The sequence below is a fragment of the Cavia porcellus genome, unplaced genomic scaffold (genome assembly GCF_034190915.1).
Source record: "Cavia porcellus strain 051 isolate PalLab524CR breed Dunkin Hartley unplaced genomic scaffold, mCavPor4.1 scaffold_9, whole genome shotgun sequence".
In the NCBI taxonomy this organism is placed as follows: Eukaryota; Metazoa; Chordata; class Mammalia; order Rodentia; family Caviidae; genus Cavia; species Cavia porcellus.
The window spans coordinates 72,658,562-72,668,525 of record NW_026947492.1 but is presented as its reverse complement, the minus strand read 5'-3'; the positions used below and the strand labels follow the sequence as shown (position 1 = coordinate 72,668,525).

Genomic DNA, 9,964 nt, shown 5'->3' with positions numbered 1-9,964 from the left:
TGAGATTCCATTTCACTCAGGAAAGAAGGGATATAATTAAGATATCAACCAATAAGAAATGCTGGAGGGGTTATGGGAAAAAAGAAACATTTCTTAATTTTTGGTGGGAGTGTAGATTGATGTCACCACTGTGGAAATAGGTGTGGAGATTCCTCAAAAACCTAGAATTAGGGGTCCAATTTGATCCAACTATTTGGTTCTGGGTATCTTACTAGAAGAATTAAAGTCATCATATCACACATGTGTCCCCATGTTTATAGTAGCACAGTTTGTAATAGCTAAATCTTGCGAACAACGCATGTATCCATCAACAAAAGCATGGATAAAATGATGTTTTCTTAATATAACTGAATTCTACTCAACCATAAAGAGTGATAAACTTCAGAGATTTATAGCTAAATGGCTGGACCTTGAGATCAAATTCTTCAGTGAAATGCATCAGACTCATATGTAATGCTGCACATTGTCCCTCTGACATAGGAAACTGAAGGAGTAAATGAGGCCCAAAATGTATTGTATCTTTTGAAATAGGAAGAAATTTTTCAAGAGGGAAGAGGAACTGGAGCAGAGGGGAAGAAAGGAAAGTTAAAAGCATCAGTTAAAAAATGATAAAATGGAAACAAACTGTAAATAAGGAGGGAAAGAAAGGTTGAAGAAGGATAGGCGATTGGGAAACAAAGAAGAATCAAGATATATCATATACAGGTACAAAATTCCCTATGATGAAAACGTACATAATGTATATCTAAATTGTACCAATAAACTTAATTTTAAAAATATGTATATATAATCACTCTTGGAATGATTGTAAATTGCATGAATTGCAAGCACATACCAATAAAAATTAATTAATTAATTAATTTTAAAAGGGAAGGCATTTAATAAAATATAACAATCATGGTAGAAACATTCAGTAGTTACTACAAAGCTTTCCTAAACTTGAGTAAAGACATCTTTGAAAGTCCTATGCCTGACATCATAGCCAAAAATGGGAACAAAGTAAGAATAAATTTTGTTGCCTCTACTATTCAACACTGTACTAAAAAGAAGCTGAAAAATTAACAAAAAGGCACCTAGATTGCAAAGGTACAAGTGAAACTCTCTTTGGAGATAACACAATTTTAAAATAGAGTACAGATGCCTATAGAAGAATTTCAAAACCCATTAAAAATTATAGAAACCCTATAAAGAAGTATAGGGACTAAATAAAAAACTCCAGTAACTTTGCAGGATACAAAAAATATAGCAAATCTAATGACATTTTTTACCAGGAATGAACAACATTAATCTAAATTTTTTTGGATCAATTGGATTTTCACATACAAAAGGATATAGCAAGAAATTTACTCATATCATATATAAAATTAATCCAAATGGATCAAAATCCTAATGTAAGACCTACAAAACTCTTGGCAGAGTGGAAGAAAGCCTTCGTAAACTCAGATTAAGCAGTGGATTCTTAAATTATACATTTAAAAGCATGAGTAAAATGAGAAATCTATAAAAAATGAGTCTTATCAACATTTAAAATTTGCATTTCAAAGAAATGCACAAAAAACTGAATAAACAATATGCGTAACAGGAAATATATTTGCACAATGCATTTCTGATTAAGATTGTATATTTTCAATTATTTAAAACACTTAAAATTCATTGCAAATCTCCCAATTAAAATGGAGATTGACTTGAAAATAAATTTCTCTAAATTAGGTATATAAATGCCTAATATGTTAATAAAAAATTCATGACATCAAAAAATGTAGTTATCAAAAAATGTAATTCAACTGATAACAAGATACACTTGACAGGCCCTGTGATCATGTGGACAAAACAAATTCTACATTTCTTGGCCAACATCCATCCGTTGATCTCCCACAATACATTTCAGAGCTTTACTGTCATGGCTGCAATCTGACCAAAGCAGAACAAATCAAACAAGTATCTGTAACTGTGAGGCTCAGAAACTAAAATATAGTTTTGTTTTTGTTCTAAAGCAATTTAAATAACATTTAAATTATTTCCTTCTTAAATTCAAACCAAGTAACTATGAAGATATGTAGTCTAATGCTTTGGAACTGTAGAAAATAGGAAAAATAGCTCTTTGATGGGTTTCTCAAAATTTTCATGGGAATTAGTGTGTTATTAAGTATAGTATCTACTGGTTTGGAAGTCATTTAATGTCAATTTATTTTTTCCAGAAATTCATGTATTCCACTTAAATTTCCAAATTGTTTTGAACAGAGTTGAATAATCCCTTAAGTTGACTTATTTTTTTTTAGTGGCATCATATCTTTATTCTTAATTCTAACTCAAAGTGTTAATATTTTCTCCTTTTTCTATTACTTAAGGTAGTCAGATCTTCCTCATTCTCTCCTTTGCTTCTTCTCATTCTTTGTTTTTGCCTTTCTTGTTCCTTTCTTCCATTCCATTTTTCCTTTATTTCCTACTTCCATTTTTTTGCATGCTTCCATTTTCTCTATTTTCCCTTACCATGGTTAGTCTCCAAAACAATGATTATCATAAAATCTGAATGTCTATTGTATGTGCATGTGTATATACACATAATATTGTAACATTTAAAAACTACATCCTACTTGTAGTAGAAAAATGGTGATACTAGAGCAAGCATATCAGTCAGCTACACAACTTTTCAACTGCTTGACCTAAAAGTGATGATTTCATTGGAAAAAATCCACCTTTTCCAGTTTCATTAATGTTATTTTTTAAATGGTCAGGTATATTTTATTTGTCACCTGAGAGAAAAATTTAAATACACCTTGTAGTACTCTCCTTAGAGCTATCTGCATCTCTTTGTTCCTTAGGCTGTAAACAATGGGGGTAAGCAGAGGGGTCAGCACTATGTATGTAACAGCCATCAGCATGCCTTCACTGCTCTCAGGCCTCAGATAGACAAAGCAAGTAAATCCATAGTGTACACACACCACAGTGAGGTGGGAGGAGCAGGTGGAGAAGGCTTTATACCTCCCCTGTGCAAAAGGCACTTCCACAACTATGGACATGATGAAGATGTAGGAAATCATAATTAAAATAAAACTGCCCACCAACACGAAGGCAGAGAGCACAAAAATAATCATTTCATGATAAGATGTATAATCACATGCAAGATGAACCACAGGTGAAATGTCACAAAAGAAATGCTGTATGCTGTTGGAATCACAAAGAGACAGGTTGAATATCATGATGGTGATGCACAGAGAAATCAGGAACCCAGCCACTGAGGAGGCCATCACGAGCTGAAAGCAGATCTTTCTTGTCATAAGGGCATGATAATGCAGCAGATGTAGATGGCCGTGAAACAGTCCTAGGACATGGCAGCCATGATGAAACAGTTGTTGGATGCCATCCAAAGAAGAAAAACATCTGTGTGGCACACTCAGGAAGAGAAATGGTCTTGCTCTCTGAGAGCAAGTCTGCTAACGTGCGGGGAATGGCTGCCATATTGGTACAGGGCATGCATAACTACTATTGTTAGTGAAGTCAGAGAAGCCCTCTCTGAGGTGACCTAAGTGGACAGTAGTATGGCAACATGCAAATAACATGTAATGATAAGAAGAGAAAGCATTACAATGTGGGGAAAGCAGTGAAACATAGTATGTACAAAATACTATATGCCCCATACAATATGGGGCACAGCTAACACAAGGATGCTAAGATGGGCAACAAGTCTACCCAAGCTGTCTTCACCCAAGACACAGGTGAAGGCATTTATTTTCAAACACTCTACAGTTACTCTTTACCGTGAATGTTACCCTGCCTATTTACCACGAAAGGAAAATTTTTTTATTCTTATTGCTTCAGCTACCACTTTTTATAACTTCCCAATTCTTGTCTTTATCAAAAAAAAAAAAATACTCAAATCTTCTCTGCCACACCGTCAATGCCAGAATACCCTCCAAGTAGTCAATGCAAGATTTCCGGAAAAGAACTGGCCATCTATTTCCACATATTAGAGCTCACACCTGTATTTTGTGCTTTCTCATTCAGGTCCTATTCTTCACTTACTACCAGGTTTTTATGCCACATCTATAATGATGCTGTCTCTTTGTTGTAGATAACTTTTGGACACTCTTTGCTTATAAGCTAGACAGCACTAATATTTTCTAATCTTTATTTTGTGTTTCAGCTATAAAGACTGAAATATCTTTATGGCTACCCTAAGAGATAAGTGTTACCACAATCAGTTTGTTTATAATGAGGAAAGTATGGCTTAGAGAGGCACTAGATTAGCAAAAGGTGATACTGGTAGTGAAGTGTCATTAGTGTCTAGTATATTTGCAGTAAACTGTTTACAATTTATTTGGCTACAGGACTATAGGTCTTCCTAAGAACAAAGGCCCTAGGTTGGGGTCAAGGTCATGCCTTTTCATCCTCATATCTAGCTGTTTGCCAATCATTATATCAGCATCATCCCACTGCTTTCCAAATGTAAGCATGCCCTCCTTTGGTTCTTTTGTTTTGCATATAATATTTTCTGAAGTATAAAAATCTTATCTGTCCTTTGCTACCTGATAACAGCATAGTTTACGGGAGAAAAAAAAGTAATTAAAATGCCACTTCTCCTTGGAAGCCTCCCTAACCTCCCTGGCTGTCATTTCACCTAGGTTCACATACCACTTTATCATCATGAGTGTTTGTTTGTTGTTTGTTTGTTTGCTTTTTACAAGCTCCACTTTTACAATAGATGTGGCAAACATTTGTGTAAACTTTTATATCCCTCTGCATTCAGCCTAAACTGAATGAAGGGTTTTTTTATTGTTAAAGTTATCTTGATGATCACAGAAAAATCTGAAATCCCATATTCTTCAGATAATGTTCCATGATTAATACTTCAGTCCATTTATTAATTCCTCTTCAATATACTGCTTAACTTTTGCCTTTGTTTTATTTGGATATATACTGAAGGCAATTGGTTGCTCGCTAAACAGTTTTTCAGAATCAGGTCACCTTAAAAATGGTGAAGGTAACATAAATGTTTTCTAAATGTTTACATAATTGATTTTAAGAATTCGTATACAAAAGCAAAAATTTCTCAAATATCCAGCATTGTCTGCACAGTCCAAGAAAATGAAACTATCATTTTTATCAGTCTGGATTCACTGCTGGATATAAATTCATACCCAGCATTTAAATGGTCTTCTACCTGGAGCATATCGCAATTTCTTTGTTAAATAAATACACCTCCATTTACCCACACCTACCACAAGTTTTTGGACGTGTTTCTCTTTGATATGACAGTACGAGTGACTTGAACTTTCTCTGTGATTTTGGTTGAGAATCTTTGAGTTTTGTGACAGTTTTCAGATACACTGATGTACATTCTGCTCAATGCGACATTAGTTTCATTGTTCCAGTGACACTGGCACCCATAGGAGAAAAAAGGGTGCTTATAACATTATATTAGCTCCTCTGTTTCACTTGTACCTTATCCTCTTTCTACCATTGGTTTTACCTGGAGTTTTGTATTCTAGTCTCTATTCTTATATACTTTAAATACTCCCCACCTCAGTTTTCTGGGTTATCTCTCTACCAAGAATAACAAACTGAATTTTCAGTTTATCTGTATCTGTATGGTTTCTTCAACACCTTCTAATAGAAAATAAACACTCACAAGTCCTTCAATATTATAAACTATATTATGATGCTCATTGTAATGTAAAGAAAGACTCTAAATATCCACCTTATAAAGTAGAATCACCTTCTTGTTTCTTTAAAAATTTTGAAGCAATTATGCTCTAAGAGGACTTTATTTTCACAACTTCAGTGAGGCCTTCTGTAGTTCTGTGATTTCACAATCTCTCAATGCAGGATAAGTTGTAAAGCAACTTATCTCTTTGAATGATTGTAATGTGTCTCATAAATGCAGGGTCTCCTATAACACAAAAGATAGTGCCATCTTCACTTCTTGTAAATAAATCTCAGAATCCTAAAAGTTTTCATGGGAGTCCTAGAACAAATAGTGTCTATAATCTCGAGATCTCTGTTTTAAGTGTAAGGACTCTCATGCTTTCCACTACTCAGTGTGATGCCCAAAAAACGTTTTTAAATCTTCACCCACTATAAGGACTTTTCATTGACATTTGTTCTTAGTCTTCTGAATACTAGTAGAAATTACTGAAATTCAAAATGTTAAAAGCCTTGGAAAGTAGTGGTTTCCACAGGCATATTTTATTTCTAACACAATATCATTCATTTTGTAATACTGAAAATCTGTCAGGTTTCCTACCATATTTACTATTTAATGGAATGGGGCATCATGAGAAAATACTACCTGGGGAACAAGAGGACAGTAGGAAGAAAATTGCTTTCTCATGGGAGTTATTCTTCAGCAGAAGAGCATCTTAATAAGGAAAGTACACTTTCGAGTTCTTGCACTGCCAATCTCTATGGCCAACAGGCTCCTAATTGCTTCTTTCATTATCTTACCCCTCAGAAACTTCATTACCTGTACTGTCTTCAACCTACTGTTCTTCTTCCAAGTCTTCTCTCCATTAAATTCTGCATTTTCCTTATTCTGTTCTCTATTCCTTCTGTCTGAAAAATCTTGCATATTTTTCAATCTTTGGAACAATTGAAACCTCATCCAGTAAGCCCTTTTTTGAATAATGTATAAAACACAGAAAGCAAAATCATTAAGAAGTAGGACGTTCACTAGGAGAGACCCTCCCTCCACTGGGTACAGCATGCTAAGTATGATAGTATAGCAGATTAGGTTGCTATATAATATAATGAATTTAGATTCTTAAAGCAGAAGAGAAAATCTGACCAGGACCTATTTTATGAGAGCAGAGAATACATCATCAAACCTATTTGAGAACTGACAGATAACACTCCCAAGTTTATGCTTCTGAAAACTTCTCCTGGATGAAACAAACATGACTCGAAATACCCAGATGTGAATAACCCTATACACAGAGTGACCTAGATCCACCCAGTCAATGTTATGCTGACCCAAAAACAAAAACCACAAAAGTGCTTGGTTACCACAAGATTAAACTACTCTGAGGTACCATTTAGTACTGTTGGGTTTAGATCTAAAATGTCCCCTACTCATTTTTCAGTGATAGGCTTTTTGAAGGGGATTTGATCGTGGAGATTCTATATTCATCATGAGATTAACTCATTAAAGAATTTATAGCTAAACGTTCTTATATGAGGTGGGGCTTTATCACATGAGATGGGACAGTGGATGTTTGACCTGTAGCAGTGTCTTCTGCTCTCTTTTTACTCCACCACTTCTCTTGGCCACCATGTTTTGAGCAGCTTTCATCCACCATACCCTTACACCATGCTCTTTCTACCGTGGAGCCAGCCAACCATGAAGTAGTGACCCTCTGAAACAGCCAATACAATCTCTCTCCCTAAGGTGAAGGTTTTAATGATTTTATCCCAGCATTAGCTAAGTGACAAATACAGAAAAGTGGTACCAGCAAAAAAGCTGTTGCTATGACTACCTGATCATATGGTTAAGAAACTTTCAGAACTAGTTTATGGGAGGAATTTGGAAAATTGTGGAGATCTCATGTTTCTGATCTCATGTTTGGTAAATTTTCAGCTATTACTTCTCTAAATATCCTCTTGACATCCCCCCCCACCCCCTCACCCCCCTCCACCCCGCTCAGCTCGCAGAGGGATTCTTGTGGTGTCCCATGCGCCACACCAACGCCACATCCTGTGAGGGCCTGCAACAACCTCCCCTTACCCAGCAGTGCTTGGCAGGCTCTGGAATTCTGAGCAGGCAAGCAGGCGGGCACCATCCATTCCATAGGCTAGGCAGACTGGCATAAGTGCTACACGCACTTTCCCCCGGGTCCAGCTAATTTGGGACAATCCCAATAAAAATACCATTGACATACCTCATAGATCTCAAGATATCAATCCTAAAATTCATCTGGAGTGAGAAGAGACCTAGAATAGCATGACAGTTCTAGGCAGCAAAGGCAAGGCACGAGGCATCACAATCCCTGACTTGAAGTTATACTACAAGGCAACTGTAGTAAAATCAACATGGTACTGGATTCAAAACAGAGCTAAAGATCAATGGAATAGATTAGGAGATACAACCACAACTACAAACACAGTCAACCACCTTATCTTTAACAAAGGGGCCAAACATGTTCACTGGAATAACGACAATCTCTTTAATAAATGGTGTTGGAAAATTTGGCTCTCCATATGCTGAAAACTAAAACTAGACCCATGCCTATCACCATGTACTAAATTAAAATCTACATGGATCAAAGATCTGAATATTAAAATAGAAACACTAAATCTATTTCAAGACAAATTGGGTAAAAACCTTGAAGATATAGGGGTAGGTAGAGAATTCATGAACAGGACTCAAACTACACGGGAATTATTTCCCAGAAGCAATAAATAGGATCACCTCTTATTAAAAAGTTTCTACATGTCAAAAGAAATCTCCAGCATAGGTAAAAGAAAACCCACAAACTGGGAAAATATCTTAGTGAACAGTCACTCAGACAAAGGACTTTTGTTTAAAACAAATAAAGAATTTAAAAAATCAGACCCCAAAAATTCAAAGATCTAATCCAAAAAAATGGGCATCTAAGATGAATACACACTTCTCAGATGAAGAAATACAAATGGCAAATAAATACATGACAAAATGTTCAACATCATTACTCATTAGCGAAATGCAAATCAAAACCACACTGAGATTCCATCTCACTCCTGAAAGAATGTCCAGGATCAAGAAAACCACCAACAACAAATGCTGGAGAAGCTGTGGGGAAAAAGAAACTCTCCTGTACTGTTGGTGGGAGTGTAGACTGGTGCAACCATTTTGGAGGTCTGTCTGGAGATTTCTCAAAAAGCTGGAATTGAAAGTCCCATTTGTTCAAGCTATTCCACTTCTAAGCATATTCCCAGAAGAACTAAGAACATCATACCTCAGTGATATATGTGCACCCATGTTTATAGCAGCACAACTTCTAATCACCAGATCTTGGAAACAACCCAAGTGTCCATCAACTGAGGAATGGTTAAAAAAGTTGTGGTATTTTTATACAATGGAGTACTACTCAGCTATTAAGAAGAATCGTACTGAGATATTTATAAGTAAATGGATGCAACTTGAGACCATACTCATAAGTGAAATAAATCAAACTCACATGTATGAATACCGAATAGTCTCCCTAGTGTAAGAAATAATACAAATGCATAAAAGTATGTGGTAATCATGATTCCCCATTATACGGTTTTGAAGCTTTATAAAGTTTTTACTACTAATTGGAATGGTTTTATTCTGGTCTGTTATATATTACTGTCTGTGATCATATGAACAGTTATTTTGAAGAAAACAAGACACCTTAATAGCTAGTGCTGATTTAGTATCATCTTGTTTTGAAGTCCCATCAAATTGTTGTTCCTCTGTCTCCATTGCTTTTATCATGTTGTATCTTATTGGATTTTATTATATATGATAGTACAAGCCAAAATTTTTATATAGGCAAAGAGATAATATAGAAACCATTGTTCATTTCTGTTAGCTGGTTCAAAATACTTTGTAATACTTTAATCCTCTTGAATGGTTTCACACTGTATTAATATGTTTGATGCTATAGTATACGAAGTTATACTCAAATATTTCAAGGAAAGAGACACTATGGTAACTATTATTAAGTCAAGTTATCTTGTGGTGAAACACTATGTTGCTTAAATTGTTCTGTTCTGACCTGTATTGTTATGATATTATGTCCTCTTTTATCTCAATCTCCCCCCCTTTTAAAAATTTTTTATTTTTATAATTATTGTTTTAATTAAGGGAAAAATTTTTTTTAAATTAGCAGGATATATTATAGTAACTTCTTTGATTTCCAGTTAACTGGATTTGAAGCTACATATTGCTCTCACCATCTTGTTTTGAATGATTTTACTCTATTCTGTTCTGTTTGATATTATCAATTTTGAAGGTATAGGCAAC

The 9,964-nt window shown here is 35.1% G+C and overlaps 1 pseudogene; it reads right to left on the bottom strand.

Annotated features, from left to right (window-relative positions):
* Positions 1–1,837: 1,837 nt before the first annotated feature.
* LOC100736072 (olfactory receptor 10Z1-like) lies at positions 1,838–3,474 on the bottom strand (annotated as a pseudogene).
* Between the last annotated feature and the right edge of the window lie 6,490 nt (positions 3,475–9,964).